Raw genomic sequence first — 26542 nt, 5'->3', positions numbered from 1 at the left:
CCATTTGGATGTGGTGCTCAGGGACGTGATTTAGCGGAGGGTTGTTAGGGTAGTATGGTTGGGTTGTGGTTGGACTTGATGGTCTTTAAGGTCTTTTCCAACCCGAGTGATTCTATGATTCTATGATCGATATTTATCTCAAACAGAGGAAATATTTTGGATTCCAAACTTAGAAATGGCACAAGAAGAAACTGTCTGGCAAAGCCAAGGACACTGCATTTCCATATTCAGAAAGGAGTCATCATCAGAAGAGATCTCTGATAGGCCATCTCTTCAAATAAGAACACTGAGGAGTGTCTGTAGGTGAAAGAATAGCAGGGAAATAAGGTTTATAGCAATTAAACATGCACATGTAATGAGCTATCTGCTCTAACTTCAGACAGTCAAGAAAGAGTAGGAACTCTCTTCACCTTATATACAGATAGAAGGGATATGAGTAGAAAGGGACGACTTGGTAACGATGCTTTGTCTCAGAATACCTTTCTCAACACCTGCAGACATCATTTATTGCTTAACAAACACAAAAACTTAGCATGTCCCTTACATCCTCATTAAGTCTCACTGAGTCTTTGTCAATGTTGTGCAGTGTTTCTGGTTGACGAAATCATCACTGGTTTGCCTTCTTATCTACAATTTAGGACTACACCATGATCGGTGATCACTGCTCTTCCCCTTCCTGTCTCATTTTCAAGTGTGAAGCTGCCCACTTGTAGCAGAGGTTTTTACGAGTACCTGTGTTATCAATCTAGTCTTGTATGACCAAATTCATTCTGGCTCTATTACTGTAGACTCACACTTGTTTGGTTTTCTCCGTAGGATATCTGGAGTCCCTTCTGCTGAGAGTTCCTCTCAGCTCTGCACCTTGGACAAGTGTCATAACTGTACTGCTGCACCTTTTGTGCAAGGATTGCTGAGAAATACCACTGGCCATGGCAATCTTACAGAAAATTCAACTGCAGCCTCAGAGCTGGTATTTAATCTCATTCTAAAGAACTTCCTACCGTCTCTTTTTTTTTTCCCAAGATATTTACTAACTTCATAATCCTTATATTAAACCCCACCTTAAGTGATAATTTTCCCTGTCAGTGCTTACCAAGATTTCCATGGACTTCAGGAAGTTTTGTTTCATTTTCTCCACGTGATCAGTTACTGAAGAAACGTACTGAACCTGCTGAGAGTAAGTTGCTTGGTTCACCTGTTTTCTGCTAGCAATAAACTACTACTTTACTTTTACTTTATCAACCTGCTTGATTATTCAATCAAAGTTGAATATGGAATCACCGTTTTCCTGTGAGCACTCTCTACTTGGCTTGTAAACTCATGCGCTGGAGTTTCACACTTGTCAGATGGAGATGACGTGCTTCTTCTGTTTTAAACTTGTATTGAGCTGACAGAGCTAACTGCAGATCTGAGTGTTGCTTCTATCTTTGATGCGATCACCTCATTCAATGTCACTTTGTATTGTGCACACATTTCCATCTCAAACTTTGCTCTCGGTTGTGAGGAGAAATAAGGAGGAAGACAAAATCCTCTTTAGTTTCACTGCATGGTTGCTGGGTTGAGTGGACTGCAGCTGTCCCAAGAGGTTATCTCTGCAGAAGGAAACGTGACCCTCAGGTATCTAAAACAGGCAAATGTAGTGCTTTCAGTAGGAAGGCAGCGACAGAACACATTCTAGATCTAGTTGCAGGCAAGCATGGAAGTTTTGAGCTCTCTGCTGTATGGACTTTCCCTGTTAAAAAGCCAAGTTAATATGTTCTGTAGCAGACAGTGGATTTCTACTGTAAAGTAGTAATGGTCACACTCAGGGTGAATACTTTTGTGATTACTGTGGCCATTTCTGGGACTAAGAGGATAGGAAGAAATGCCCTTGCATTGTATATATCACCTTCATAAAGAAGTGATCACCCAACAGCCTGTTGGAACTGTAGGGACCCTGCGTGGTTGTTCCGGCTCCTGATACAGGAGAGGAAACCTTACAGCACAAGTGCTTCGGAAACAACGCTGAAGGGAAAGAAAATCAACACTCCTCCCCCTCTCCATCTGATTTATTTCAGCCTTCCCAGAATTCAGCCTAATCCAGGCACGGCTTCCAGGTGGTCAGCACACAGGTGGGGTGGTGCTGCTTACATCCAATGCAGCAGACTGCAGCCATGCAGCACCCACACTCCTGTGGGAGAGCAGCCCCAGAAGAACGGCAAACAGTGAAACTGAGCAGCAGGGTCAGGAGTATTAATTTGTGATTTGTTAAAAGGTATTAAAGTGTATGCATGCACAGTAATTTTTCATCCCTCTGGAGCTTACAAAGGTGGCAGACTGACTGCTCACTGCCTCCTGAATGCTGTCTTCCCCCTGAGCAAAGCCTGGCAGGCAGCAGCAAGCGTAGCTCTTCCTTGACCTCGGGAAGACAGGAAATGTTAGCATGTAACAGCAAACAGAGCAGAGAATTTAGGACTCTATCTACAAACATGGCTTGTGGCAGCACAAAATAATGACAAAACAAAACAAAACGAAACAAAAAACCTTGGCTTTTCTTGTGTTTTGTTGCTGTTGTTGTTTTGCTTTTTCCTCCCATCTACCCACTCTCTGCTCGAGTTTTGTTAGTAGTCTGCTTTGCTTTGCTGATCGTGTCATAAAGCCTCACGTAAGGCCCAGGTGAGGGTAATGTGCTCAGAGCAACAACACCCTGGGGTGGGAGAAAATCAGAGTGCCAGGATTACACGGCGAGTTCTTGATGGGGAACTAAAGCAACACATGGACCCCAGGCAACAACAAAAGCCAACGGTGGAGACTTCATGCCAGAAGTTTGAGACATCTCACTGATATTTCCAGTGACGATGCCAGAATGGGAGCGTTTCCCTTTAGAAAACAACAGCAACAACAATAACAAAATGCTACCTGGTGCACATGTCAAAAGAAATAATTGTGATGTTAAAGAATTTAGTGGTATTGTTCTTATTTAGTAGATGTTTTTGTCCCTGATTTAATGATTGAAAGAACCCACTGCATTAAAAGTGCTGTGCAGGAGTATTTGTAGCTCGGTGGTAGCTTGCAAGAATTCCTATATTTCTAGCACATAAAAATTGTTATTTTAGAAGTATGATCAGAATAAATAATCGTAAGCTATTATGCACATGTAGTCCTTGATTTAGAGCTGCTAATAAGCAAACAAAAGGACTTATCCAAATTACACAAGCCTTGTGACAAGCTTCCACAACATGCTCCTGCCCACCTATGTCCTACACTGCCTCTCCTGCAGCATGCTACTCTTTTCAAGGCAGTTTTCAGAGGCAAGATAACTTCTTTTTTTCTGTTCTTTTCCATTAGTCTCACACTTTGCTACCAGCTGTGGTTCTGGCAGTCCTGGCTGTGTGTTCTGCAGCCACCATTTTGATATGGTATGCTCCCAATCCTGCTGGTAGTACCACTAAAGCTTTCAGAAATGAGATTTGTTTTTGCAGATCCTGAGATAACAGTCGTGCTGTGGACTGTTGCCCTCTGGAGTTCAAAGCTGGGATGAGCGTTTTCTCAGCGTAAAATGTCTGTCCTGCTCAGGCAAACTTGCTGCTTTTCATCTCTTTTCAATCCATTCAGCAATCCTTCAAGCAAGTAGGGATGTTTCTGCCTTGCCATCAGCCTGGCATCCCTGCTCTGCTGGTATAGGGAACACTGAAATGCATTTTACTTGAAAATGCATTTTCTGCTTTAGGGCCACAGTGGTTCTATTGTCTTCTGCAGGAGATTGGCTGTTCTGGGTCACAGTTCTGTTTCTCTTCAAAGCCATTCACACAAGTTAATTGGTAAAATATCTTGCCCTAAAATACAAATTCAAGACTGAGTGGCATTTCTGTTACTTATATTTCCTAGTGAAAGGGGGAAGAAAAGCATGAAACGGAAGGCAAAGGGTAGGGAGGGGAAGCGGGTAGGGGTAGGGGGGGTGAAGGAAGGGAAGGGAAGGGAAGGGAAGGGAAGGGAAGGGAAGGGAAGGGAAGGGAAGGGAAGGGAAGGGAAGGGAAGGGAAGGGAAGGGAAGGGAAGGGAAGGGAAGGGAAGGGAAGGGAAGGGAAGGGAAGGGAAGGGAAGGGAAGGGAAGGGAAGGGAAGGGGAGGGGAGGGGAGGGGAGGGGAGGGGAGGGGAGGGGAGGGGAGGGGAGGGGAGGGGAGGGGAGGGGAGGGGAGGGGAGGGGAGGGGAGGGGAGGGAAGGGAGGAAGGAAGGAAGGAAGGAAGGAAGGAAGGAAGGAAGGAAGGAAGGAAGGAAGGAAGGAAGGAAGGAAGGAAGGAAGGAAGGAAGGAAGGAAGGAAGGAAGGAAGGAAGGAAGGAAGGAAGGAAGGAAGGAAGGAAGGAAGGAAGGAAGGAAGGAAGGAAGGAAAGGAAGGAAGGAAGGAAGGAAAGGAAGAAAGGAAGGAAGAAAGGAAGGAAGGAAGGAAGGAAGGAAGGAAGGAAGGAAGGAAGGAAGGAAGGAAGGAAGGAAGGAAGGAAGGAAGGAAGGAAGGAAGGAAGGAAGGAAGGAAGGAAGGAAGGAAGGAAGGAAGGAAGGAAGGAAGGAAGGAAGGAAGGAAGGAAGGAAGGAAGGAAGGAAGGAAGGAAGGAAGGAAGGAAGGAAGGAAGGAAGGAAGGAAGGAAGGAAGGAACACAACAGTTTATCCCAGTGCTTGTGCCCAACCCCATAAGCTGCATGAGGGTGTTGTAGGAGCGTGGAGGATCAGTATGTTTCAGAGAATAAATCCCAAACTGATAATTTCTGAACTGCAACCTGAAATGGATGTGCCCATAAAAATAAAGGAATGTTAAATCTTACACAGGTTTCTCAGTGAGATATGCATCTCTGTGGTGTGTGCATTATGTTAAGCAGCTGCGAGGTAATGAAAGAAACATCTTTCTGCCGTGTTTTCCTTATGCTGAATTTAGTGTAAATTAAGTAGACTCCAGACACAGAAGACTGATAACCAGAACTTTTAGACTTCTGGAAGCCCTAAAGCTTTCTGTTTGAAAACACATGCTGATGTGTCCTGGTTTAGTGTATTTTCCTATGGATATTCAGTCTTGCTCTGCATGTACGTGTAATGTCTGTAAGAGAATTCTCTCATAACATCGCTTAAACTCATGGTTATGTGGAGATATGAGAGTTGAAATGATCCAATAGAGAGTAAAATTCCTTCAGGATTCATGGAAATACGTGCCAGGGACAAGGACCTGTGTATCATCTGGTAGGGGATATGGCTGTGCCAGACCTTCTTTTTCTTGGACTATGAAGCAAATCAACCAGAATAAGGACATCCATCTGAAGGCAGGGTCCCCAGCTTCTGCTGCTCACAGAACTACCTGTCCTTAGGTTTAGAACCATGTTCTGAATACTCCCAAGTTCCTTAGCTGGGTTTTACTGCTCCTCTCTAGGATGTACCTGGTACCTGCTCCTCTTCACGCTGGATCTAGTTTCCAGTGCTGATCTTGAGCTGTTTTGGCTTCGGTTTTGCTGGTGGGTGGTGAAATTAGGCAATGCTGTCAGGGGTCTCTGGGAGTGCCAGCACAGGGGTAGCAAAATCTCTCCCTTTCTTCCTTCGGGGGAATAATGTGGGCAGCAGCGTGCAAGGAGCTCCAATGAGCCAGATGGACCACTCACACCCAGAGAGGTCCAAAGGACTTAGATATGCCAGTGGCATTGGAAAATCTGTCCTTTCAAGTCACTGATAAGGAATATTGCACTTAACAAGAGCAACGTAATATAGACCTTGCCGTACCGTAGCTTCTGAATAAAACTGCAGGCAGGCAGTGTTGTTAGCACGGTTCCTAATGAAGATATACAGGGCTCTATTTTTGGAGAGTCTATAACAGGCCTAGTGACAGCCCATGGAGATTTATGCTGCAGGGTGTCCTTGGATATCTAGTGATTGCCCTCCCACAAAGATGTCCCACCATCCTGCACATTTTGTTCTGATGCATCTCAGGAGAGAAGGCTGCTTATTAGATGGACTTGTGTAAAGCGTTAACTGATGGCCTTGCATTACATTTTGTCCCGCATTAAGCTTTATACGGTCACTTGAAAAATCAAATGCATGCCCATTTATTCTGAATTCTTAATAGTTATTTTAGCAACAGTAATAGGGGCATTTCTTGGCTCACTATAAAAAAAAATTAGATTCTAAAGAAGCTGAAATACTAATCAATGATTCTTCGGGCTGGCTTGTTTTTCCAGTATATTAAAGAAAAGTTCTGCAAATACTTGAATCCCCCGAAGTCTGTGGAAAAAAAATGAAATCTTCTTCTCCCAGACCACACTGTGGTGAAATAAATTAGTATAATGATTTATGTTTACCGTTTTAGTCAATTCTGATAGAGATTATAGAGACAAAATGACAAACTGCCTTAGCGGTAAACTTAAATCATGTCAGCCAATCTTTAGTTTTTCCTTACTCTAATTGCTCCTCTTGTTCATTTATCTTCCCAGGCAATCTTTAGAAGAAATACTAGTTCAATCAGTGCATGTGCAAACCACCAGAGATAAAAAGTTTAGCCTAATTTGTCTCACTAAATTGTAATGCCTCTAGTAAACAAATCTTAGTTTGAAAGGAAACCAAGAAAATCTAAATAAACATCCTCTACAAAACGTTTCTCTCCTGCTTGCTACACCCAGTATCGCTGATGTTTTATACACCTTGCATTTAGGGGCAAACAAAACAAAAGCACGAAATGCATAACGCTGCTTTGCAGCCAGCTGGCATTGTTGCTTTCGGCCATTCATGATAGCTTTTAAGCGTAAGTAATTTGATATTATCGCAATAACGTAATGCAAAATTAAACGACAGAGTAGAATACAGCCTTACAGCAGTTATGCAGCAGTTATTCATAACAGAGGAGTTCTCATTTCTCTTCCTGTAGTATTGAAGCCAGTACAGCTCTGTAGCTTGCAGAATGCAGAAATTCTTAATTTAGTGTAGCTTTACTGCAGTTGATCTTAGCTTCCTTTCACTCACGTGAACAGTTTTCCCATTCACTATGAGAGCAGTAGGTTCCAATTGTTAAGCTCTCCTTCCACAAATGCGTCTCTTTTATTTCAGCAGGAGTACAAGTCATGGAGAAGGACACAAGTGTGCCAGACTTCTCAGAGCATACAGAAAAGACAATGAACCATCACTGGGTCGAAAGCATCCCTGCTACAGATTAACTCAGAATTTCTGGGAAATTTAACACTCGATTTCTGGGAAATAACACTTGATTTCTGGGAAAATTAAGGCTCTTGAATACAGACTATAATTTCTGATAAAGCCCACAGCTCTAATTCTCCAACAGCATGCAGTGGCTCATTTTTTTAAAGAAAGATTTGAATGGCTCTGATTTTGTTGCTCCTTTGGAGCAAGAGTCCTATCAATGGGAGAAATCTCATTAAAGGGAGTTTTGCCCATATAAGGCTTTCACAATCCAGACTTTCTGGGCATCTGAGATTAAAATCTGATCTGCATAGCCAGGTTTTTGAAATGCATGTGTGTGTCATTACTCATATAACGAATCCCAGCAATTGAATCAAACCATATATGTGAGTAAATGAGCGTGTATTTTCAAAAGCCTGCGGGATTGGGCCCTCGTCCTTTTCTCTTTTTCCTTCTTTTCTTTTTCAAGTCATCAGGATCCCATCAGATTTTACGTTTAGCAATTTTTGCTATGTATCACTGCATAAAGTTTGCTCCTCTGGCTCATGCACTATAGGGAGCAGAGACATTTTTAAACATCAAATTACAACAGTATCTATAATAAGGTCATTGCTTGAGATGTCTTGTTATTAGACAACATGCTTGCCAAATATGTATGCACTGGGTGGAAAATATGCTTTCTTTCTAATTAAGAAATTAGAGGCTAAAGATAAAAGCAGAGCATCTCCATTTTTGGACATCAGAGACATCATTCATGTCAGTGGCTGGTATTCTTATCACTTTCTCATTATGCACATTTATCATGGTCATTCATCTACTTATCAGGTCTGGATGATGGTACAAACATCAAAAAAGCACAAACAGTCATAAGGCTTCTAAAGGAGCATGGCCTTGGTCCTGACCTTTGAAAATACATCAAAAATATCTCATGTTCTGTTTCATAGATGGCAAAAGATTAAAACTTTAAAGATTAAAGACAAACGAAAACTGTATATGTACAAAAAACAAAAACAAAAAACCCCCAAATCCTCTATTATCAACTTATTTTAATGGTCTGTGTCTCATTTTGGCTGTCTTACATTTCTCTTTGCTCTGTCTGTGGAGCCAGACTCAGCTCATCACGACAGTGCCAGTTCACACAGAGGATCCAGCCCATGGTCGTTTCTGGCCACTTTTTCCAGGGCTGTGAATGGGCCAAACAGTGCTCTTAGGTACTGTCCCTGTGCCTCTGGGAGCAGTAGAATTACACCAGTGAGATTCAGAAGGTGGTCCTCTTCATGTCTCTTCAACATTACTAGAAGCACAGTAGGCCCTTCTCTATCTCACAAAGCATTTATGCAGAGGCTCAAAGCCTGACTATGTGGATGATCTGATAAAAATAAGCTTACTCTCTAGTAACTCTGATGATCAATCAGCATATTCAGTCAACCAGAACAATGTCCTCCAAGAGAACCTAACCCTGTTCCCAAAGCACTTTGGCAGGGTGAGTTTTGTAGCTCTTCTCTGTAAGGGCAATGGACAGAAGAGCAACAGGTAGAGTACAATTAGCTGATTCTGGACGCTGTCCAGATGGGAAATGCCATTCTGAGGCCTGTGGCCTGCTGCTACTGCAACCTGGTGGAAAGCAAAGCAGGTAGCTGAGAGCTGGCAAACTGATGTCCTTGCACCGATCTTTTATCATCTGATCAGTCCTTGGAGGAAACAAAAGGGGGGTGAGAGCAGCCTCCATCCTTATCCTTTATGGTGCAGAGAAGACAACATCATGTGATAAAAGTGACTCTGGCAAGCAACTGCCAGCCCTCCCTGATGGTGTTCCTTGCATCAACTCTTGTGAGGCCCGATCTGCAGTACTGCGTCCAGGCCTGGGGAACTCAGTACAGGAAGGATGTGGAGCTCTTGAAGTGGGTCCAGACAAGGGCCACTAAGATGGCCAGAGGGCTGGAGCACCTCTCCTGTGAGGAAAGGTTGAGGGAACTGGCCTTGTTTAGCTTGGAGAAGAGAAGGCTCCGGGGAGACCTCACTGTGGCCTTCCAGCACTTGAAGTGAGCGTATAAACAGGAGGGGGGAATGGCTGTTTACGAGGGTGGATCATGATAGGACAAGGGGGGATGGTTTTAAACTATGACAAGGAGGTTTAGGTTCGATATCAGGAGGAAGTTTTTAACCCAGAGGGTGGTGACGCACTGGAACAGGTTGCCCAAGGAGGCTGTGGATGCCCCATCCCTGAAGGCATTCAAGGCCAGGCTGGATGTGGCTCTGGGCAGCCTGGTCTGGTGGTTGGCAACCCTGCACACAGCAGGGGGTTGGAACTGGATGATCATTGTGGTCCTTTTCAACCCAGGCCATTCTATGACTCTATGATTCCATGACTCAACATATGAACCTGGCACAGGGAGGGTGCTAGGTGTGGGACGTTAGCATGAGCGCTCAAGATCTTTCTCCTACATTTCTTTTGAGTGCATTTGTACAAGTGTGTCTGATTGAGAAATGAAAAACAGAACACTGGACAAGAGTTTCTCTTTTGCTGAATTTAAACAAATATGAGCAAGGGACTTGACATGAAGCCCAGTCTCTCTTTTCAGTACAGACAAGGACACACAGTGGTTATGAGACCTCAGACATGCCAATTCAGCTTTCCAGGTGTGAGTTAGAGAAATTCGAACAGGGTGTTGAAAACAGTCTGGCAAGCATAGCCTTCTTGTGAGCTGTTTGGTAAGAGATCACAAATTTACAAAATAATGAGCAGGCTAAATCATATGATGAACTGTTGGCTTAAAAATGTGCCTGCCTATCACAGAATCATAGAATCATAGAATGGCCTGGGTTGAAAAGGACCTATGAGTGCTTCCAGCTTTTTTTTGCAGCTGTCAGGTATATGCCATATCACCCTACATGCCGTGCCACACCTTCACTGAATGGCTTCAGCATACTTATTATGAGCACCTGAAAAAAAATAGGGAGCTCAGAGATACTCAGACAAGGGGTGGCAAGATTGAAGCATGCCCCAAGCACTGCCATAAGAGCCAGGTGCTGCAGAAATACATGTCATCTGTCCTCCTTGATGGTCAACAATGTCCCACAGGTACTACCTGTATGGGACAGCTAAGATGCTTATGAATTTACATGGTACCTGAACCCTGAGGAGATGATACAGCAATTGAATGATTCAAGGAACATAGGAAGAAAAATGAAGTCTCTCATTTTTCCACCTCACTTATCAAGCAAGAACATGTCGGGCTTCTTTACTTTGTAAGTAAGTTGTAGCAGTGCAGCACAGGAAGCCCTGCTCAGTAGCTGCATAGGAGCATGGTATGCGATGAAGGTGACAAACCGGTCCTGCTCTTTGTGGGGTGTCCTAAAAATAATATGTCCAGACAGGAGCAGTGCCCATGGGAGATCCAGCTTAGATCTATGCCGCTCCAATGGGTTCTTCTTCAGACCCGACATCACACCACACGTATAGCCATTCTCAGTGGCTCACTGCTAGCCCCTTAGAGGGCCACTAAATGATATGGATGTCTGGCCCATAACAGAAAGCCAGGCAGGGAAGAATCCACAGACATGCAGAAATAAAGGTGACAGAGTAGTGGCCTTGGAAATCACCAACAAAGTGCAAAAATGGCCACTGAGATTCTCAAGATGGGATTTGTCAGCCTCTCCAATCCAGTGCTGCCTTCATGGATGAGGCCATATTCAACCCCTAACGTTGGTAAAACTTTTTTCCTAAGGGTGACAATGAAAGCAATTTTGACAATGGCCACGTTTTTGCTATTGGCATGTTTGGTTGTTAGAGACAGGATGTAACTGCAATGCTGAGTACAATTATCACCAAAGCCCTACCTTCTGAGGTCTGAGTTGCAAGAGAACATGCCCCACGAAGCCCTGTATCTCTTGAGCCCACACAGCCTACTGTTTCCAGTTTCACTGAACCCTTGCTGGGGTTCCGAAAGGATTTACAACTTGAGCACAAGGTGATCAATTCAAATAACAAAGCACAGCTCTGAAACTATCCAAACAGAAAAAAAAAAGCTGGCAGTTACAAAGAGAAAACGTGTGTTCCAAAGCTGTAAGCTGAACTAGACATAGTACTACCAGACACAGTGCTAAAACGTACAGGCAGAAAAGAGACTACTAATGCACCCAGAAGAAGGAGATAAAAGCTGGAAGATGGCAGGCTGTTCGATCACAGTTTCAGCGACTGAAGGCTGGGCAGATGTGACAGACTGATATTTTTATGTGACTTCACTTTTGTGTATGATAAACCTGAAGACCAAGCTAGGAAAAAAAGAAAAAAAAAAGACAAAAAACAGCCACCACCAAAAATCAACCCCTTACACAGCTGGAATTATAATACAGTAGTAGATATTCCTCTTTCTTTACGTGTATTGGGTTTTGGTAACATTGTTGGAGCATTTCATACTCAGTTTATGCCAATTTACATAAAGGATTCTGAAGAGCATAAGCTAAAGATACACAGCATTTTCTGAGGAGGTTTAATGAAGAAAGTATGCTTTAAAAGTTTAATTCAGATGAGTTACTTAGGGCAAGGCTTATGATTCCAAATGCCTTCAGAAGGGTCTTTCAGGATCCCTAATGGAAAGCACACTGCTAGATACTGGAGTAATTTGACTTCAGTGACAGCATAAAGACCTTCATGTATTAAGCACGAAATGTTTTGTGAATCTCAAACAAAATATTTTAGATTCATTTACAGCTGTCTTTACCCTGCTGCAAAGCATAGTCTGCACTGTTTGCTGCTCCTGGAGGGTTTCCATTTCTTGTAGGGTATTCTAAGCTGTAGTTAAGAAGATAATCTTACCATTAATAAGTTTAAAAGGAAGATAGTGAAAGCTGTCCTTTAACATAAAAAATGCAAAATACATCAACGGAAATGAATGAATAACCCCTGCTGCTTTGTACAGCAATTAAATCAGCTGCAGAAGAAGATGCAGATAGTGAGAGAAGACTCACAATTGCGTTAGGAAGATCGTTGGCAACATTTAATCAATCAGAACAAGATTTGTTTGAGTATGAAATTTTAAACACACAAAATTAACACCTAGAGATGGCTACAGGATTATATAAAACATAGAATTTAAAAATAAATGCTATCTTGGTCAATGACAGAAGCCCTCAGTTGTTACGGGCTGCAAAATGGCATAAGCAGTATAGACAAAGCATGATGGGGCAATAGATCACAGTAATAACATTTGCAATAAACAATAACAGAACAAAGCAGACATCCATAAAAATCCCATGAGGAATTTGCCTTATCCATAATTTTCCTTTACATTTGAGAAACCGTGTCAGGGAAGGCCATTACAGCCAATGGCACCAATTAATTTCTGCAACTTTTAATGACATCTTTCTGGGTAGAAACCTCAGATAATACCCCAAGCACATGATTGAAAGAAGCCTGTGTTTGATTTGTACCAGACTGTTGATTTTTTTAGTATTTTTAAAGAGTCCCAGTGCAGCCAATCAAGCTATCAACATGAAATACTCAGATATTCCTTGTAAAGTAGAGGAAAACAGAAAGACAATGGGACTTTCTTACTAGAGTTGACAGACTACTGGTGATTTTATTTCAGTAGCTCTTTGAGTGATGGATTACATGAATTTTTATTCCAAAAGAAAATGCTATCTTGAAAGAAATCTTTGATTTTCATCCCGTTCTGGATGTTATTTTATCCTTAAAAGGACTGTTGAAATGCAGAGGAAATAAAAATAATTGATTCTGAGGGGTGAAACATGTGACGATATACTGACGTGCGTTTGGTTTTCTGGCCTCCAGTTAACCAACAGAATTCAAGCATATGATAAAAATTCTGCCTGGAATTTCCTGATAGATAAATCTTTGGAAAATTTAGAAGATGCAAACATGATTCCATCTTTCTTTGCAAAAGAGTTTAGGAACATCATCTTCTGATTATCTTGGATCAATTGCAGAATTAAACAAAACCTGAAAGAAGACACAGTAGCTCTTCTTTGATCAGTGAGTCTCCTGCACCTGGCAGAATAAATTTAGTGATTACCATCTCTGTAGCAGTTGTGACGTATGGAACCACAGTGACAATAAAATCATGTGCGTCCCTCACTGAAGCTGAAGCCAAATCTTGTAGCAGGGGGTTAATCCCACAGTGTGGCTGTGCACTCAGGAGCTGTGTGCAAGCAGGTTTCTGCCTCTGTGTCTGTAGGGGTTGTGGGCTGATAGTAGCATGGTTAGGTGGTTGGGCTGTGGTTGGACTTGATGATCTTGAAGGTCTTTTCCAGCCTGAGCAATTCCATGCTTCTATGATTCTGCACACCCTTCTAACTGCTGCTGAAATACTGTGTGCCCTCGTGGAAAATACACCGCAGCTTAGCATTTTGTATGACCTCACAAGAACTTCTGTGATTATGAACTTGGATTCCAATTTTTGGGATCTGTGGCTTTCACGCTTGATGATTGCTAACAGAATGCTAGTTATTAAGAAATGGGACGATGAATCTCACAGATTAATTACCTTGAAGGTTTCCAATAACACAAATATACCTGATTTCTTTGGAGCATTTTCTGAGTACTGAAGACCCCTGTAGTACAAGAAGAAGTACACCATCACAATCTGATCTTCTAATGAGCAGCAAATAACAGATCATGGTAGTGATCCTCACTGTACCCTATGCACATCAAAATTAGTACTGGTGACTGTGAGGTGAGAGATTTTAGCTCCCTCTGGGTGCTGATGGAGAACCTGACCTGCTGTTGCAGATGGCAATAAGCTGTTTAGCTAAGTGCTCTGACCTGGACTACCAGCAAGGATTGCATCAGCTGATGGGAATGGGCCAATCGCAGCCAGTAGAGTGAATAGTTCAGAACTGTAAAATCTATGAAGCCAATATATTTCATTCCCTCTGAGTTTCGTATGTGCAGTATTAGTCTTACTCCTTTTTCAGAGTCCTTTCTGCTGCATGATAGTGAGTACAGTCATTACTCCAAAGCCGTTGTGAATGAAAACACCTCTCCTCAAAACCCGGTTTGCATTTACCGTCCTACTGCATTAAAACAAGCAAACAAGACCCACAACAAAACTTCTCCATAGGTCTCTCCTTGTCCTAAAACGAAAGCAAGACTCACCCATCTGCAAACAAGCAAGTATTTCCATATTTCCCTCTGAAAAAGAATTTTCCATGACAATTTTGCAGTTTATTGTTCCTTCATTACAGAAAATCACTGTCATATCAGCCACTCCAGGGGTCACATCTGCTATCACTGTCTCCTATGTACATTACCATATACCTATGATTACGCCAGAGGTTAAAGTTTCACTCTCATAATATCCATTCTGGAAGGATATTTTCACCTCGAGCATTGCCCCTCTCAGTCCCACACTGCCATCTCTTTGAAGACGAATTGCCTATCATAGAAAAAAAACTATCTGCTGTGTATATCAGATATGACAAACGCAAGGACTAAGAGTATTAAAGATAATTATGTTTACCTTTATTGGCAGAGCTGCTCAGAGGAATAGCTCAGTAGCTGCAGCGCAGATATTAATTATTGTGTAATGACCAAGAAACAGGCTGTAAGAATGCTGCCAGATTTTTGTTGCAAGCGCCCTGCTTCTCTCTCCTGCTCCCTTTGTTAACTACTGCAACTACTCAGACTAAAAGGTGAATTTGTGTCATGGATGACCAAGTAAGCATGTGCTTGTTTTGCAAAAAGACGGGTGTTTCATCCCAGAGCCTAATTCACTAGATTTATCTGCTACAATTACAGCACTTTGATCACTCCAGAATAGGTGGTGTAATGCGTGGTGTAGCTGTCCTTTTGCAATTCACTCTCCTTATCAGGATACATGTCTGTTGATTTGTGGGAAGCTGGCTGTTTTTCGTTCCTGACAAACTCCAGTGATTAAAATGTAGTGGCTTGCTCTTGTTCCCCTGATAAAGGTGACAGCTGCAGAGTTTCCAGTGTTAGTGGATATGGTCCATGCAGATTGCTTTTTAATGAAAGCAATATATTATCTTACCTAGAGACCCCGCAGCCTTACCTTGTTAATGTATTCTGCCTTGGCACCACATTCATCTATAAATTAGTTGTATTAAACATGCTTCTTACCATTTATCCAGTCTCTAAAGAAGTGGGTTTTTTTTTAAGTTTATTTGGCTGGTGACTTTGCTTCACACCTCCTCCAGCAGCAACACGACGTGCAAAGTGAACAGTGGTGTGGATTTCTCATAAAAATATCTAGCATTATATAACGTGGTCACAGACACCTCCACACTCAATGACTCGATAATCCTTTGCATTTAGCCATTAAAATACACGCCGAGGGACGTGGAACCAGCAGCACTTGATTATACAAGTCATATCTGCAAACGTTTCCCCTTCTGCTGTGGTTCTGCTATCAAAATGATGTAAGCTAATAAAATCAAACCAAACCAGGGTTAAGTTAAGTAGTCAAAATTGTACTCCGTTTTTTCGTAGCCACGCCGTTTGAATTGCCTGAAACAAAGCAGATTGAAAATTCCAGTTGCACTTGTATCCTTTAACAAAAGCGTGCGGGTCTCTGGAACACTCAAATGTCAAATTCATTATCACCATGAATGGTCTGTTCTTCAGATATAAGCAGCACACTCACTGTCAGTAATTTATATTATTTCTACCAGCCTTCAGAGAAGGACTGGAATATCATTTGGAGGCCAACTTCTGCTCTTCCACCAGAGGTATTTTTCAAGCAAAAGCTAAATATTTTAGCTCGGTACCTCTCAGAAAAAGATGTGAGAGTTTAATTACACTCCCATTACTTGCTTCTAAGCAACCATGCCCAGCGCATGAGTGTAATCCAAAGGTGATCATTAAGTCATCTTTAGAAACCTTCCATATGTAGTGCAGTGAGAAAAAGAGAAATGTTTCAATAACACAGGAAGTTGCACATAAGAGCTACTCACCACAAAGTGAGGATGCTTTGTGAATCTCAAAAACCAAATTGCTGTGGTGTGGTGGTCTGAGGACTTTTTCAGCGTGGGGTTATTCTGCATTTTGGGCTTGAAATATTGGGATTTAAGCCCCTCAGAGCGCCTGCACGTCTCTGCGCCAGTTGTATCTTTGTTAACGACGCATGTACAGTAGGAGAGATAAGTGAGGGATTAGCAGTGGATTAAAGGAAAGCCTTTGGTTTATATACGCTGCATACATTGCCCCTGCAGTTAATTGTTTGCATTTTTACATTTTGTGGGGCAGATAACAAAATACCACGTTTGCTTACTTCCTCCATCTGAGCTAGCGCCCTGTACGCCTTCTCATTGCCTTGTAAAGGGCTGTGCCTAGGCATGCAACCAGAGAAAAGTTGAGAAACCTTCTGAACTTCTCCAAGCAGCATCTTCAAAGCCAAGGGATTATGTTATATCATTTCCCATCTTGCTCTTATTTGCTTAATGCGTTTTTAAGGCAGCCGGACCTGTGAAGTTTTCTTGCCTCAAGGAAGTAGATCGTCTCCTTTTGGTCAAACACCAACTGTCCTGCGGGGCTGTAAGGGCAGAGATAAAGGCAGAGGAAAAAAACGTAAAGCTGCAGCCCTGCTCAGGGACTGCACATGGATCTCTTCACCCGGAAATACCAATTCACAGCTTAGGTGGGAGCTGCACTTTCTCATGCTCCCTTTTCTCCGGCAAAGTTTGTTTCTAAAAATAGGTTTGCTTTTTTATCCCTGACAAAAATGTGAGACACGTTGAAGGAATGAGCAATATTGCACTAAACAGGCTGTGTGCCATTCAGAGCTCTTTGGAACGAGCGGTTGGATCTGATGATCTTTAAGGTCTTTTCCAACCTGAGCAATTCTATGACTCTGTAAACAGCCTCCAGCTTCCTGAGTTATTTCAGTGGCACATATTTGCCCCCTGTAAGGAGAGCTCATTGTGTTTTTGCTTTCTCTTCCTTTTCTTTACAGCCACGTGAGGCCCTGATTCCATCACGCTGACATCTGCATCATACTTATGGTAAATACTGGAGGTCCAAACTAGAGATTTAAGGCTAGTTTGACTTTTGCTGTCGTTGGAAGCAGGCCTGTGGATTTAGGAGGTACAGAACTGAGCTGCACAATGTGTGTATGCCTCTGTAGTGGTGTCAGAAGGCTGCCTGCCTGTATTGTGCACCGTCCCATACAAAAGCTGGGGACTGTGTTTGCTTGTCTGGATGGGTGCTTGTCTCAGTAGAATTAGTTCCAACAAAATGGAAAACATTCAACATTGTCTTTCAAGTTGTCTTGAAGCACACGGCATCCTTCTGAGATTGTCCTCTCTACTTTGTGCAATGCTATTGGCACTCTTGTCACCGCATTACCACGTTTTGTGGGGGGGCTGTGGGTAAAGCACAGGTTTCTTGTTCCATTTCAGTAAGAGCTACCTTGGGATGGTTGTCCAACATAAAAACCGCACTGAAAGAAGAAACCTCAGTAGAAGAGCTTGTAAAATAGTGTGTCACAGAATTACAAACCTGATAGACCCGTGGAAAGAGATGGAACACTGCCTTTCTCATTGCACTGGGAGACATTAAGGACCACGATAAACTTGTTTCTTCTACATCCAGCTTTTGTATGCAGACTGCCCTGCACATGTGCCATCCTCTTCTCTTCCACCTCAGAGGCCCAAAGCAGCCAATTCCCACACAAAGCTTCTCATTACCCCATCCCGTGGTCTGCAACTGGGGAAAGGCGACAACCAAACCAGAACCATCCCTGTGCTTTGTCCCAGTAAGGCCAGGAAGGTGAGCGAAGCAGCAAAGACAGAGGATAGGACTCCACCATCAGGAGAGAGAAAGGAAAGGTACAAAGGCTCAAAAGGAAGGGAAAAAAAAAAAAAAAAAAGAATTTTCATTTTGTGTTCATTAATCACTGAGACAACTGTACAGATGCACAAAATTTATGCAAACAAATCCACAGAGTGCTGATTGCAGCATTTGGTCTTTACATATCGCCAACCTTTGCTTTCCAAATTGGTTCCTCTGATACGTTTCTCCATCAATAATCTGTTCAAAGCACACATTAGATACACTCTGCGAGTTGTTCTCCACTATCTTTATTTTTGTATATCGCTGTTGCACAAATTGTGATTGACAAAAATAGCATGCTGATATAAAACAAACGGAAACTCCACCTCATAAATCACAACAGAAAGAAAAGAGATTATCAAACAACTAAATAATGCAATGTACAGCAAAACATACCAGTAAATCATACAAACCAGGGTAAATTAGATAACGCTGTCCATATACAATTACACCGGTTGGCTCCCATGACAGTCTTTAAATGTGACATGTTATTTGACATGTATGCAATTAGGGCTTAAAATCAATTTTTTTCTATTCAATTTAAAATAAAAAATGTACTGTTTCCAAACCAAACGCTACCTTTTTAGTCAAGATGGACAAGAAGTAGTATCAGCTTAGCAGCTTCTCAGCACCACAGTGCAAGCCTGTAAGGGATGGTTTTCTGAGTTAATGCGATAGACCAGATCTCAGCAAACAATCATTACTGCACGCTGTTTATGCTCAATTATTGCTCCTATCTTATTATTTTCATGGGACCTACCGTAAAACCAGGCCCCAGTGAGAAGCAAGAAATCTGATGCACAAAGCTGTAGATGACACAGTAAACACACCAGGGCAGACATGTCCTTCCAGGAACAGCACCTCTCACCTGTGGTGCCCTGGGTTTGTGGGGAGGGAAGGCCTCATGCTGTGCTGGGAGGAGAGACGTTGCTGGTGCCATGCTTTGGGGTGAGGAGTCACCACTCTGCTGCTGTTCTCTCAGCACGAAACCAGAATGACAGTGCTCCCTCATCTTGTTCAGCAAAGAACTAAGAGATAGGGCTCCATCAGAAGAGGGGTGGCCAGCGGGGACAGGGAGGTGACTGTCCCTCTCTACTCTGCCCTTGTGAGGCCCCATCGGCGGTACTGCGACCAGGCCTCGGGCCTGGTTTGAAGTTGAAGGAGGGAAGGTTGAGGTTGGATGTCAGGGGGAAGTTCTTTGCTATGAGAGTAGTGAGGTGCTGGAACAGCTGCCCGGAGAGGCTGTGGATGCCCCATCCATCCCTGGAGGTGTTCAAGGCCAGGTTGGATGGGGCCCTGTGCAGCCTGGGCTGGGATTACATGTGGTGGTTGGTGGTCCTGCCTGTGGTGGGGGGTTGGAGCTTCATGATCCTTGAGTTCCCGTCCTACCCTGGCCATCCTGTGGTTCTGTGTGTGATCTGTGCAGAAAGAGGAGACTTCTGAGGCAAACTGTTTTACCTCACCTCAGTGTAATGTTGCAGGACGACCCTTCACTCCTTTTCCCGTAGGGAATACGAAGCTTCGGGAAATGGTAATTAGTAAAGCAAATCTCTCTGCAGGGAGAGCTTCTGTCGTGGTTATGCTTTCTGAAGACAGGGCCTCACAAGCAGGTTGCACCATGCGTGGCGTTTCGTTGTCATCAGTGCTGCGCTGAGGGCGCTGGTGTGAAGATAAGATGAATTCCGATGAGTGCTACATCGGTTCTTGACAACCCATGCTTTAATCTATATGTGCTTAAAAAAAAAAAATGCAGCCTTCTAAGTGAAAACTTTTTTTTTTAATGTACTTCTTACCAGTTTCATGCAAGGTAAGGAAAATGTGTTGGAAAATTCTCAGTACGCTGGACCAACCTGTATTTCAGCAAAGGGACTGTAAAAGCGGGGCATGATGAGGATAAGTGTTTTCATAGCGTCATAGAATCGTAGACTGGCTTGGTTTGAAAGGGACCTCAAGGATCATATCACGGAATTGAAAGGTTGAAAAGGACCTCAAAGATCATCTGGTTCCAACCCCCTGCTGTGTGCAGGGTCGCCAACCACCAGACCAGGCTGCCCAAAGCCACATCCAGCCTGGCCTTGAATGCCTTCAGGGATGGGGCATCCACAGCCTCCTTGGGCAGCCTGTTCCAGTGCGTCGCCACCAGGCTGCCTCCAATCTTAATGTCTTTCACCATCGCTGCACTGGTGAGCACCACTTCCAGCGACGCTTCAACTTTGGTCGACCCGTCCAATATACGGAAGTTATCATCAATGGACTCCAGGAGTCTCCTGGATTCCTCGCCTCTCGCCGTCTTGTTTTCCCAGCAGGTACCCTGGCGACTGAAATCCCCCGTCAGGATGAGGGCCCGTGGATGTGGCGCTTCTTGCAGCTTCCTGAAGCCCCCGCGTGAAGCCGTCGCCGTGAACGGCCCCGCAGAGCCCCTCCTGGCCGCGCTCCGCGGGGCACGAGCGCCCTCTGCTGCCTCCTCCGGGAACTGAGAGGCCGCCGTTCGGTGCTCTTCCCCGGGGCCGGGGGTGCTGCGGCTCTGGGGGGATTCCTAAAGCCCAGCCTCGTCCCCGCGGGAAGGACGGCGAAGGAAGGCTCGGTCTGCCCTCCTTTCGGAGAGGCTTATGTGAGAAAGGGCACCAGTCTCCCCTGCGGTTAGTGTGGGGTGTCCCTGAAAAGGACTGACAGCAGGAAAGCAAACGCATCCATCCCCAGCAGGAGCCAGTGGGTATTTCAGGATGAATCCAGCTCTTGGAATGCGTGCTGAATGCTGCTTCAGAGGCCGCTGTGGGCTCGTGCCTGGAAGCAGCACTGCCCGCGCGGGGTGTGGGTGTCTGCAGGTGGTGCCACCCAACAGCGCGCGCTTTCACAGCCCTCTCTGCAGATCCGCTTCTTTTCCTGCCCTTTTGCTTCGCACTTTCTCTTCTAACGCCGAGTTTTCTATTTGTCAGTGCATAAATAGAACTGGGATTGTAAAAATATTCTGCTTGGCGGCCGGGCTTGGCAGTTCCAATCAATTTAGGGCCATTAGTCGCGATGGGATGGAGAAGGCAGCCCAGGCACGGGGTGTATAAATGTTCTCAGGGCCCAAAAATTCCCTTGGCAGCCCCAGGCAATTCAGTCTGCTTAAATTACTCTGTTTTCCAGCGTGCCTGTGCTGATATGGTGCGGTTTGCCTCGTACTTACAAGGGTGAGTGAGACCTCAGGAACTCTTTCTGTGATGCTGACAAGGCGTGTAGGTATCTCAGGCCGCAAGGATCAGAAAGGCAAGCAGGAAGGCAGGAGTTTTCCACAGTGTTCTGCTGACATCTTCTGCCTCTTGAGTAAGTTCTGATCACAACAGCCTTCTCGCTATTTACTTGCATGCCTTCCACAGCTTCAGCCACCAGGAAGGAGCGTTGCCAGCTGTCGTCTGCACACCTGCTGCTGGGCAGCATGCACACGCATTGCAGCCCCTGTGCTGTGATAGTCGGGCTCACTTGTCTCATGGTGTGCAGGGAGAGACCTGCACTGAAATTAGCTGTGCTGCCTGGCAGCTGTCAGTGCCTTGCTTTCACTTGGCAGCAGATGCAATGTGTGGAACACAGGTTAGGTTTCTCCCAGGTAAGCCGCCTGAGTAGACAGCAGCTCCACCACCCAGCCTTCAGAAACAGCTCTGGGCACAGCAGATTGCACTGGTGATTAAGGCAAGGGCTGAGCTGCTGTAAGTTGCCAGGCAGCTGGCCCATGCGCTAGGGCCAGTGAGAAAATTAAAGCATCCACTGTCTCAGCTCTGCTTGCGTCGCAGCCAGCACAGACTGCCTTGGGCATGCAGGTCTGCTGTGCTCCTTGTGCATCCTGGGAGCTTGTCCGTGCTCACAGATCACGAAAACCTGTGTTGAGAGAGCTATCTGCTGGGAATGGTGTTGCAAACTGGTGGTAGCCTGGCTGCTTCGCTGAGCAGATGGCTCAACACCCATCTTGAAGTCAGGTAGGGCTGGGTCTTGGTCTTGGGCTAGGCAGGTTGGCACAGTCACGACCTGTTCCTCGCTTTATTCCTCAGCCTGGTCACTGCAGGAAGGCATTCTCCTTTTCCCTGTACAATTCCTACAGTTTCCATGTTGCAACAAGGCTACGACCAGAATTGTAGTCATGGGATCCAGACAAACGACTCTGACCACCTATTGGATTAATCTGAATGGGGTCCGCCCTCATGGTTGCTAACTGCAGGCTCCCGTATAAGCGTCTTCTGCAGGGATTTGCAACAGATTTATTCGCTGGAGCCAGATACTTTCCCAGCTCTGCTTCATGCCAAAAACATGCTTTAAATAAATATTTTTTTTTCTGTCTGGCATTGTGAGATCTATTTGACTTACTCTTTCTTCTTTTTCTCATGACAAGGGATCCTATTTTGTGTTCCCGTACTACGAGCATTCACGTTCTATTTTAGCTCCTGCTTAAGCTTCACTAAGCCCTGGATTGCTTACTTGCCCAACAAATATATGGGCCTCATTTACCTTTTCCAGTAACCAAAACTGAAATTATTGATTACCTGTTTCCTCCAGGACAAATTGTTAAACTGCTTCACTTCCAAACCAGAGAAACTGCAGAGCAGAAAATTCCCCTGAAAATGTAAAAAGGTCAATGGTGCATTTGATGACATGAGTGCTTATGAAGCCACATAATTCACCATTTGTTACTACAGAACTTGTTCCTAGGGGGATTAGCATTGCCAATAAATATACCATATGCTGGATTCCGCATGGAGGCTTTTTAAGCTACCTTACTGAGTCATTAAGGATCTCCCATGACAACTATGACTAGAATGGGCCAAACCCACCAGGGTTCCCTAGACCAGCGAAGCATGCAGGTTAAAGGATGAAGTCATGTCTCACTCATGCACCAATTCTTCAGTGAGACATACACAACTGAATAGTTTGCCTGTGACTTGCCTTTTGGGAAGAGCTATTGCACCTCCACGAGGACGTGAGCTTAACCCTTCCTTCCCTCCAGAAAGGGAGAAGAGGGGGAAGCACAGGGGAAGGCATGGCAGAGTTTGAGCAGCAATTTGGGGCTGCAGGAGCCATGGAGGTCCAAGGGAGGTCACTGACTGTTTCTTCCTGCTAACAAAATGGCACTTGGTTTTTAGATCAAAAGCCCAAATAAATTGAAGAAAACTGATTCTTGGAAGCTGGCCTCTCACAGGAAGAGCCCTTGTGAGCATTTTCGTGCTGCCAGTGGCTTTTGCTCAGCAATGTTGCTTGAAACTCCGGAGAGAGAAAAGCCTTTCCAGAGCAGAAAGCTGTGTGACAGACACGCACACACACACACAGAGCAGTCTACACCAACCTGCTGAGAGAATGGTTTTGCAGATGATGAGAAAGCATGAAACCTCTTCCGATCTTGGTTATTTTCCGGGCTCCCAGCCCCATACAGCCATGTGCCTCCGTCACCTCCAGCCAGCAGCCAGCAAACAAAGCTCTGCCAAGCACAGCGCCTGTGTGTGCGAGCACAGACCCCAGCTCCTGCAAAAACAGTGCTTGCTTTCAGATAAAAGCATGGTATATGCACGCATTCGAGGCTGCAGGGGCTGAGCAAAAGCCTGGAGCACACAACTGGAAACGAACTCTTGGAGGGACGGGGAACACCGAGGGGAGGTCTGCACCGTGTGGGAAGTGTAGCATGTTGCTTAATTGTAGAACACGAGGAAAAAAAATCCCAATATGGGTGAAAACGAAAGAGAAAATTCCCATAGACTTCACTGGGAGGAGTATTTGGCTCACAGGTCGTGGCACAGATGGCTAAATTTTACCAGGATGGATACAGTGTAAATTACCGAATAAAGGAATAAAGGATGAAAGCAGCGAAAGGGACAACGGAGTGAAAGCAATTGTAATGTATGTTTCCTAAAGCAATCCTAGAGTGGTTGCTCAGAAGAGATATGCGTTGGGCTTTTGTCCCCAGGAACATTTTGTCTGCAGCCTAATTTGCTGTTTGCACTGACAGATATTTCCTAAAGCAAACGAAGCTAAGGCCAGCACACAAACACCCAACTCCCATTACACCAGGGTGAAAACACATACTGCCTGCAAAACCTTCTCCCACCATGTAAAAACTAGGAGAATCCTAGCAAACCTGAGGGGAAATGGAAGAACAGAAGAACACTGTGTGCCCTCCTGTCCGTATAAACTTATTCTTAAACGTGGAATGCTTTTTGAGGAAGCCAAATCCAAGCAGTGAACAAGGAGGTAATCCTGTTGGCCAGGGCGATCCACAAACGGCATTCACTTCAATGCTGAAAAGTAAATGGCTCGTAAAACTGCCGTATGGAGAGCTTTTTCCAAGCTGAAATTAAAGCAGTTGCAATAGCCAAAATGAATCAAGACCAGAGCCATACACGGAGGCTCTTTTCTGAAGAGAACAAAATTCCTCATTAAATTACTTCAGTTACCTTAGAGAACAATTCCATGTTTTGAAAGCTTCCACGTCTTTCTTTCCCCCCTTCTGTATTTCAAAGGTCTTTTTATGTTACAGTGTTTGAATAGCTGAAAATGGCACTGTATCTGCTAAAGTGAGTGCTAAGCAATGTATTCCTCCCATAACGTGGGCAGGTACATACAAGAAATGACAGATTTCCTGCACGTGTTTTGTATCAGAGGGCACTTCGTTGCCCATGTTCTGTTGGCCATTAAAGGCTGGCTCTGCTCTGAGATCTATCAGGGTACTTGCACCGAGGGAGAGCGCAGTGAAAAACAGCGTCTGACAGCACAGATATTTGCAAATCAATGTGCTGCCAATTTCTTCTTTCCTCTCAATAAGGTAAGATGGAAACCAGAACGGCGATGTTTAACCATATAGGCAGCCAGCAAATCCTGATTCTTGCAAGCAGAGGGTATCAATTAGCCTTGGTAGCAACGAGAACTCTTCTCAGCCAGGTAATCGTGATACTTTTGAGGTCTGCAGGCCCATTGCCAGGAGCAGTACCATGATTCTTTTTTGGCAGACTTTTTTTTTTCCCCAGCAGTCACTGCCATTCTAGATTGCTAAACCATCGTTCTGGTTGATGAAGCAGGGAAGGTTTGAGCTCCTCACTCACAACCTGACCTCACCTCACGTCAGGTGTTGGGCCCCGGAGCCTGGGCAAAGGTGATCTTCCTGTTTGGCAACAGCATGAGGTTTGGTCAAACTGTGTTGTTTATGTAAGTCTTGTATTAACATGTTATAATTGAAAAGAAAAAAAATAAAAAATGGAGTCCTGATTCCTGTTTGGGAACACCTCCCCTCGGCTGACCTGCAGCCACTCTCACTCCTCCCTCCACTGCCCAGAATCAAATCTGGGCACCCATCATCTCCCAGCACTCATCTCCCAGCCCATCTCCCAACTCCCAGTCCTGGTGATGCTCCAGTACCCGCTGCCACCACCTGTGGCTGTGACATTCTGGATGTTATCTCCAAGCAAGCAGAAGAAAAAAGAGGTTATCAGGAGTAGTCAGCATGGATTCACCAAGGGAAAATCATGCTCAAGCAACCTGATAGCCTTCCGTGATGTCATGGCTGGATGGGTAGATGCAAGGAGAGCAGTGGGTGTCGTGTACCAGTTCTGGGCTCCTCAGTTCAAGGCAGATAGGGAACTTCTAGAGGGAGTCCAGGTAGAAACTTCTTTGTGGGCAACAGAGCTCTGGAACAGGCTGCCCAGAGAGGTTGTGGAGTCTACCACTTTGGAGATATTCAAACCTGCCTGGATGCCGACCCGTGCAACCTGCTGTAGGGAACCTGCTTTAGCAGTGGGGTTGGACTAGATGATCACCTGCTAGTTTAATAGGTTGAATCTTCTCCCCGTGCAGCATCTTGAATTCTTTTTACGTAGAAGAATGCCCACCTACGTGGTAGAGGTGTGAAAATCAGTCTCTGTTAGAAGCGGAGTTCCCCTGTTCCTGCACACCTGTGCTCCCTCCACTCTCAAGAGTAAATTCATTCAGTTCCCATGTCTGACCTCCCTCAGCACCCAGGATATGGTGACCTTCGACAGCTTTAACACGTGCTGTTACAGGAGGAGCATGCCCCTTGAATGCCATGCACTGGAGACCTCCAAACGGTTCAGCTTCTTTTGTTTTAATCAGCACCAAACTCTGTTCTCCTCCGCTGCCGCTGGAAATGGCCTAAATGGTCCTGTTTAAACCCTGTGCTGAGCAAATAGCACATCTGTTAAACATACCCAACTTCTGCCCTAGAAGTCTTATGTGGAAGTAGAAATCATTCCTCTCCTCCTATTGAAAAGGGCTGGAAGGGGATGTTTGTTCATGGAAACGCAGCGTAAATTTCCAGAAAGAAAGCCCAGCGTTGATACCTAGGCTGGAACTTCTCTGTGGATTTTCTTTGCACGTGGTGTCTTTTAACACTTGGATGTGTGCTTTAAGTACCTGCTGTGTTTGTAAGGATAACACGGGTTCCACAGGAAAATGGTGAAAACGATTTCCAGTGCTGCCACTGGACACTGGATGTCACTGGAAGGCAATTTTCTGTGGCAGAATTAGAATTAGAGTTGCCCTTGAATACATCGGTCTGCCTCCTAGCTATCTCATAGCAGAGAGGGAAAACGACTTCAGAGAAGAAGCTGCAGGG

The sequence above is a fragment of the Gallus gallus genome, chromosome Z (assembly GCF_016699485.2).
Source record: "Gallus gallus isolate bGalGal1 chromosome Z, bGalGal1.mat.broiler.GRCg7b, whole genome shotgun sequence".
In the NCBI taxonomy this organism is placed as follows: Eukaryota; Metazoa; Chordata; class Aves; order Galliformes; family Phasianidae; genus Gallus; species Gallus gallus.
This window is presented reverse-complemented; position numbering follows the sequence as displayed.